This window comes from Dipodomys spectabilis, unplaced genomic scaffold (genome assembly GCF_019054845.1).
Source record: "Dipodomys spectabilis isolate Male_0828 unplaced genomic scaffold, ASM1905484v1 ptg000126l, whole genome shotgun sequence".
In the NCBI taxonomy this organism is placed as follows: domain Eukaryota; kingdom Metazoa; phylum Chordata; class Mammalia; order Rodentia; family Heteromyidae; genus Dipodomys; species Dipodomys spectabilis.
In genome coordinates, this window is record NW_024870803.1 from 4,585,570 (window position 1) to 4,593,858 (window position 8,289).

At 45.7% G+C, this 8,289-nt stretch overlaps 1 pseudogene; it reads right to left on the reverse strand.

Annotated features, from left to right (window-relative positions):
• Positions 1-732: 732 nt before the first annotated feature.
• Positions 733-1,599, reverse strand: LOC122116122 (annotated as a pseudogene).
• Between the last annotated feature and the right edge of the window lie 6,690 nt (positions 1,600-8,289).

The following is an 8,289-nucleotide window of genomic DNA, read 5'->3' on the forward strand; positions in this document are numbered from 1 at the left end:
TGGGGTCATCGTCACAGAGATGACGGGTCTGCATGGGGTCATGTGGACCTACGACACTAGGCTAGAATTCCAGTGTATCCTGCTCACTCTTCAAAAATCTTGCTCAATTCTCTCGCAGTCTTGTTTTGCCTAGGGCTCAGGAAGGTCTTTTTGGGGAGATCTTCGAGGGATAATCAGATGGATACCTCCCTCTCAAGCTATGGACTTTTCTTTCTTTTGTTTTTTGAGGGGATGAGGGGAGATGCAAAGTATTTAAACTTCTAAGATTTAAAAACAAAACAAGCCTAGGGCCGGGCACCAGTGGCCCACGCCTATAATCCTAGCTACTCAGGAGGCTGAGATCTGAGGATAGCGGTTCAAAGCCAGCCCGGGGAAGGAAACTCCGTGAGACTCTTATCTCCAATAAAACACTAGAAAACCTGAAGTGGCACTGTGGCTCAAGCGGTAGAGCGCTGGCCTTGAGCTGAAGAGTGTGGGGACAGCGCCCAAGCCCAGAGTTCAAGCCCCACGACCGACCAAAAAAAAAAGCCTAGGTAAATAACAGGGTGCTCCAGAGCTAAGCATGCTCACAAGGAGCTCAGATTTTCTGCAGAAATATACAAGAACCTTAGCGTCTAGGTGGGAGCTTTGTGTCTGGAGGGTCTGTGCAGGTGAACTGGACAGTTGCATGGCAATCTCTCTTTTTTCCCTTGGTAAGGGTTAAAAAAGCCTTTGATACCAGCTGTTCTAGCCTTACACAGACAGTTTTGTTTGAAAAGTCTCCTGGGAGGATTACACCTTGTATAGAAATCCATCCTGGAAGCCTGGTGCTTGTGGCTTACACCTGTAATCCTAGCTACTCAGGAGGCTGAGATATGAGGATCAGGCTCAAAGCCAGACTGAGCAGGAAAGGCTATGAAACTTTTATCTCCAATTAACCACCAGAAAACCAGAAGTGGTGCTGTGGCTCAAGTGTTAGAGCACTAGCCTTGAGCTGAAATGCTGAAGGACAGTGCTCAGGTCCAGAGTTCAAGCCCCATGACTGACAAAAAAAAAAATCTATCCTGGGCTGGGAAGGTGGCTCAGTGGTAGAACGCTTGCCTTGCATGCATGAGGCCCTGGGTTCGATTCCTCAGCACTACATAAGCAAAAAGAAAAAAGCCGGAAGTGGTGTTGTGGTTCAAGTGGTAGAGCACTAGACTTGAGCTGAAGAGCTGAGGGACAGCGCCCAGGCCCAGAGTTCAGGCCCCATGACCAGATCCAAAAAAAAAAAAAATCTATCCTGTTCCTTCTCACTCTCTTATACCTCTGACATGGGCGTGGAAATACTCACCGTGCTGTGTCTGTTCACCAAGAGGAGGAAGGCCTGGTTGGTGTTGAGCTGAAGCACTTTCTCATGATCAGGATGGGTTTCCCCTGCTGACCTGCTCAGGCAGGAGGAACTTGGTTTTGTCCAGGGCTAGCAGCTGCTGCTTACCCTTGTATCATTCTGTTATCACCAGGACTTTGGCGGGGTGCTGCTCCCAGATGAGTTGCATGTCTTCCATGCTGCCCAAAGGTGCATCACTGCTGGAAGATCTCCTCTGAAGGACTCCAAGTCCTTTCTGGTGAAGGATGCATCTTTCCCCGGGATGTCTGGTGGTTCTGAGTGTCAGAATGGCAAGGAGCCTGGTAAGAAAGCCAACTGTCTCATGTACTCACCCATTCATGTCTGTCCTGGAGGGACTGGGGAAGGCTACTTGGAATGGTCCTGTGTCACCTCTAATGTCATAGTGATGAGATGATGAATCTCTCAAACCACAGTGGGAACTCTGTGCCAAGGGGAAAGGGCTCCACATGTGCTAGATCCTCTGATCTAGCTGAGTACTGGAATGTGCTCAAAGTCCAGTTCACCAGTGAAAGCCAGAGACACAGCTGGCCTGAGATGATACAGGGCCACTGCGGGCAGAAGGGCTGTGTTTCCTGCACTGACACGCATGGAACCTCGTATGTGATGTGTCCGTCGTGCGTCACAATGTAACATCGGTGCATCTTTTCTTTGCTCATCTGCCTGTGTTTTCAAACACTGGCAGTTAAAGTGTCAGGTGATTTGATTTCCCCTCTCATTATCTTTGAAATGTCCTCCTGGTGCTCTTTTGGAGTGTCTTGGGTTTTGGTATACCATCAACCATGTACATCTTCAAATTCAACCAAAAGTATTTGAACCAAACCAGGCACACACCTGTAATCTTAGTGACTCAGAGGATGAAATCTGAGGATTGTGATTCAAAGCCAACCCTGACAGGAAAGTCAATGAGACTCTTGCTTCCAATTAACCACTAAAAAATCCAGAAGTGGAGATGTGACTCCAAGTGGGAGAGCACTAGCCTTGAACAAAAAAACCAGCTCAGGGACAGTGCCCAGGTCTTGAGTTCAAGTCCCAAGACCACCAACAAAAAGTATTTGAACAAAATGTACTGAACATGTACAAACTTCTTTCTGATGATTAATTCTCTACACAACAGTATAATAACTTCCGATGGTATTTACGTTGCATCAGAATAGTGAGATGATTATTAGAATAGTGTGAGTAAGCGCAGAAGCTTCTTCTTTTTATGTGAAAAGCCTGAGTATCCACAGGTTTTGGAATTCACAGGGATCCCTGAAGCCGCTCTCCTTGGACACAAGGACTACTGTATTCAGATTGCTTCATGGTTTCCTTGTTGTAAACATTGTAAAAAGCTGTCAGGATCATGTACGTACCACGCAGGGAATGGATACCACACAGGGAAAAGATTTAGGACTGTTTGAAGAGCCCCAGGAGGCAGGGACTCGAAGGAGTGGAGACTTAAGTTCTGTCCTCCAAAGTGTCTATACGATGTTCTTCATGGTTTCTGTCATTTGTTTTCAAGATTCCTCGAGAACTCCGAAGCCACGGTAGTAAATTCCCCCGCCCGGCAGGCTGGTGAAGGACTTGACAATCTGATGATAGATCGTGTTGTGAACCTCGAAAGGAAATACTGCACCACAATTTGTGTGTGTGTGTGTGTGTGTGTGTGTGTGTGTGTGTGTGTGTGTGTGTGTGTACGTGCGCACGCGCGCTCACAGGGAAGAGAAACCTCTATGTACACATGATACTGCTTTCCCATGTGACACAGGCTCAAAAATTTACATTTGCAAGTGAGAATCTTGTCTCATTTTATACATTTACTGTCTCCTTTATTTATTTATCTATTTATTTGGTAGTACTGAGGTTTGAATTCAGAACCTCATGACTTGAAGGCAAGTACTCTTACCACTAAGCCACACCTCCAGCCCTTTTCTGTGCTAGTTCGTTTGAGAAAAGGTCTTGCTTCCCTGTCTGAGCATGCACCTGAGCTGTGACTTGCACACAAGCTTCTTTTTGTAGTTAGGAAGACTGGAGGCACCACCATCTCCAACTCTAAGGTTCTGAGGACTTTTCTGTCTGGGCTGGCCTTGAACCATGATCTTTCCAGCTTTGCAAGTAGTTAGTATTAAAGGCATGGATCATTCATCCTTGGCTCTGTTTTCTTTTCTTTTCCATCTTCTCAATATTTGAATGGCGTTTTGGAGAAAACACTCCCTGGAGTAATAGTAACAGAGATTTGTGCAGATACAAAAGGAATTTCATTGTATGTGCTGTGATTGTGTCTCTGCAGTTCCTGGTGGCATTGGGAGGTGGCAGTCAGGGGGAGGGGCTTGGGGCTTGGGGCACTGTCAGAGATAAGAGGTGTTGGTGTGGCTTGGGTCTTGGGCACTGTCCTCAGGGATGGATTAAAGCTGTCAGTATGGGAGTGAGTTCTTCACAGAAGGATGACTTTACCCCACCCACCCCGCCTTTATCCCACGCCAGGCCTTCTACCCCATGGGACTGACATAGTATGAGGACCTTGCCAGGCGTTGAACTTCCCAGTTTCCAAAATGGTGAGAAGTACATTTCTTTTCTTCTCAAATTAGCCAGCCTATGGTATTCTATCATAGTAGCACAGAACTGACTAACATCTAAGTCTCAGGTCCTTTTCTGTTGTTGTTGTTGTTTCATTGACTGAGCCTACTGTTTTCCTTTGTCTCTTTCAGAAAATTGGAAACTAAAATAGATGGAAATGAAGGTGTGGCTCAAGTGGTGCAGTGCTAACCTTGAGCAAAAAAGCTATGGGACACCTCGAGGCCGGGCACTGGTTTACATATACTCAGAGTTATACCCAAAGAACTAAAACAGAAGACTTTTGATGGGAGGATTATTTGTTTTTCTTCAGGTTAGTTTCCTTTGGATTTAAACTGGCCAATCCTTTTCTTCCTATACTTGTAGGAAGTGTATGCTGGCTAATGTGAACGGTTTTCAGTATTATAAAAATAGAGTGGCCTTCTAGGTGCTTCTAATCCTAGCTGCTCAGGAGGCTGAGGTCTGAGGATTGTAGTTGGAAGCCAGCCTGGGCTGTAAGACTCTTATCTCCAATAACTATTCAGAAAAAGCCAGAAGTAGTATTGTGGTTCAAGTGGTAGAGTGCTAGCCTTGAGCAAAAGATGCTCAGGAACAGTGCCCCAGCCCAGAATTTAAACCCAAGGACCAGCCAAAAACAAAAACAAAAAACAATCCCCCCCCCACAAAAAATGTATATGGGGGGGGAGAGAGTGGCCAGCCAAGCCTATGAATTAACTAATGCTATCTATACTTATGTGTAGGTTCAGAGCCACATACCCACAGCTATTAACCTCTGCAATTCACACAGCAATGTAGAAGGTGGGATAGTTTCTCAGCATCGTGGAAAAACACAGACAAGGAAACATGTTTTCTTTAAGTGTTGGATCCACTGTCTGGTACTGGTTGTTCCGTGGCTGTTCCCAACCCTTAGGATCTGGCTGCTCGGTGGACCAAACCTTGTATTGAACCAAGGAAGGAAGCCATCGTCCAGTAGAATAGTCATTAGTTTTGGTTTGAGCAACTTACAAAAGCCAATACAAAGTAAATTCCAAAGCAGAAATGGCTTCACATCTGAATGTAGAACAGCTGTGCTCCCCCCCCCCCCCCGCCCGTACAAGTCTGTTATTCTAAACATTTCTCTGTGTTTAGAAAAAAAATAGCACAACAACTTTACCTCTACTGCTCTGGCCCGTCTAAGCGTAAAGCCAGCTTCATCTTTGGAAAGAATTCTATACAGGGCTAAAGTTTTAAAATAGCATCTGCTTCAATTCTTAATCTGCCACTAACATCTGGTTATGCATATATATGTATATTTGTAATTTCAAAAGAAATTCCCATTCAAAAGAACTTCACAAACCAATTCCTTCCTTGCCCCTCCTCCCGCTCTCGAGTTCTCCCTCCTCCTTTCCTTCTCCTTACACTCCCTCCCTTCCTACCCTCCTCTCTCATTTCCTTTGTATTGTACTTCTTAGGATGGATCAGAAGTAAATAATCCAACTCTAGGAAATGGAAACAAAAGATTTTTAAAATTTGTTGATGAAAAAAAAAGAGTATTATATTTGTGAGACAAATATAACGAACTAAAAACTAGTAAATAATCCTTAATGTCTATGCTAGCAATCTGAGAGTTTTATAAATATATTTGTTTCCTCTTGGTCCCTCAGTCCTGAGTTTCTAAGTTTTTAAATTTTTATTTTTTGGTAGGGCTTATTCTCAGGGCCTGGTGCCTGTGAAGCAGGGGCTGTACCACTTGAGCCATGCTCCTGGCCCTTTTTGTTTTTCTGTCAGGTTTTTTTTGTCAGTCATGGGGCTTGAACTCTGGGTCTGGGCATTATCCTCGAGCTCTTCAACTCAAGGTGAGTGCTCTACCACTTGAGCCATACTACCACTTTTGGTTTTCTAGTAGTCTTATCCTATTCTGTCTGTCTGTGATTTTACCTATGTTTCTTGATTAAAGTTTGGTGATGAGAACATGAGAAGCTCAAAAATATGTAATGAATTGAAATTCAGTGGCAACATGACAACATAGAAGTAGCCTTACATGTCTAGCGATGCCTGCTGTTAAACTCAGGGAGCAAATCACTCTGGATAGCAATAGCAGGTCATGTGTGCTACTTCAAACAAAACTATTAATCTCTTTACGAGTGTATATTTAGGTTGTTCAACTGTTACTTCTCAAGCAGTAGCTTTCAAATATTTTTGTTGTTGTTGTTTGCCCGTCATGAGGCCTGAACTATGGGCCTGGGCGCTGTCCCTCAGCTCTTTAGCTCAAGGCTAGCACTCTACCACCTGAGCCACAGCACCACTTCTGGCTTTTCTGCTTATGTAGAACCCAGGGCCTCATGCATGCAAGGCAAGCAGTCTACTACTGAGCCATCTTCCTAGCCCCTGCTTTCAGTTTTTAATCTAACAACAATCCCTTTTAATGATAGATTTCTCTAAAAGCAAATGCTAGAACATGAGAACTCATTGAGACCAGAGGTAGAGGCTGAGCTTTTGCTGTTGGCTGTTTCCCCTTGAATCAGTTTATGAATGTTTCTGTGGAAGAGCCAGAGTGCTTGAAGAATGGCTAAGGATGCCATTCATCTAAGGAGTTGACTCTTTGGATCAACCTGGCAAATGCTAAGTCAACTCCTTCTGGGCTACTCAAGTGTCCCTCAAGTGTTGTGTTGTTCCTGGAATCCTCCTGCTATAATTCATCCAAATGGACAGTGTACTTGGCCTAAAGCAATAATGTGCCATTGACTCAGGAAAGACTTTCACTCACCAAAGGCAGACGTTCAAAACAAACCATCCCTCAAAGCCAGTCTGTGCAGAAAAATGAAGCTTTATCCAAACTGGTTTTTCTGTTTCTGATGAAGAATGAATCCCAGAGGATGGGAGAAAAGCAGCTGGCAACCCTAGATACAATGTGTAGAACAAACAGCATGTGACTCCCATATGCTGGTTTATTCGCTGGGGCCTGGGCTGGAGACATAGATAATACATACTTTTCCTCTTTTGGGGAAAGGTCTTGTTGGGCCAGAGGATGTTTGGAAGCTGACTTCAGAAGACTCTTTGGAAGGTGGGTTGTGTTGTTGCTGTAAAGCGCTGGGGACGCTCACCAGGCAAACTGTTCCCACTGCCAAACTTGGTTTTCGTAATGTCTCTAATCTTCTGATGAGCCTTTCCTGAGAAACTCAATGGGGGTCTTGGCAACTTCTCATCCTGGTCTCACAGAGCAATGGGTATCCAAGCTTAGACTGCTAGCTACGATTATTTCAGTGTGGACCTCATGGATGCTGGCCACGGAGATAAGAACCTTTGCAACTTCACAGTGAGAATACGTTCTGTCTCCCAAAGTGTTCAGATGGGAAGACAGCACATCCTGTACTTTAGGGCTTAGCTGCCCAGCTCGCAGTTACACGGAGAGCAGCGAGGCCAGCGCTCATGCCGTCCTTGGTCAGCAGGCCGGTCATGTCACACAGCAATGGGGAAGTGCTCAGCTTCATCTGCAGCTGGTATTTCAATTTTGCTCACCAGCTGTTCATTTCTTAGCGATTCTCCTGGGGATGCTTCTTATCATGGTGACCAGGAACAGCAGGGCCCGGCCAGCTAGCAGGCACCTCAGCAGGAGACTGTCCAGATTGCCAGGTTGTCCAGAACTCCGAGGGACCTAGCTGTGGAGGCAGAAGCTACACTGTATTCATGAATGCCAGCAAGGCAGCTGTGAGGACCAGGACAAATGTCTCCCTCAGCCTCACACACGAACACCTGCCACCCCACAGCACACTGCACACAACACACTGAACACACACACTACACATGCCTACCAATTCACCCTCCCGCACTCCACACACGTGCATACCCTACCATACACACCCATACCTCACCACACACCCACTACATACAACACACCCTCATTCCACCACAACTCCACCACCACTAGCCCACACGTACCACACACATCACACACATGCATTCACATCTTCACCACAGACACGCACACCACACCTACACCTCACCACACCTCTCCACTGCATACAACACACCCCCTTCCACCCCCCCCACCAACACACCCATACCACACACATCACACACACATTCACATACTCACCATACACACACATACCACGGATACATACCACTCCCTACACAGACTACACAAAGATGCTCTTCCACACATGTGCGTATCACAGATGCCTGGAAAAGGGAGAGGGGAGTGAAGAAGATTCTGGAAGGAGATAGTGAAAACACAAAATGAGGGGAAAGACTTCTTTCTTGTGGCATACTATCTTTGGGCAATTCTAGCCACAGAGATATCTCTCACTCTGACTTCTGGGGCTTCAAGATGGGGGCCCTTTCCTGCGATTATTTCAGAGGATTATGTAGAGAGCATGAGGTTTGTT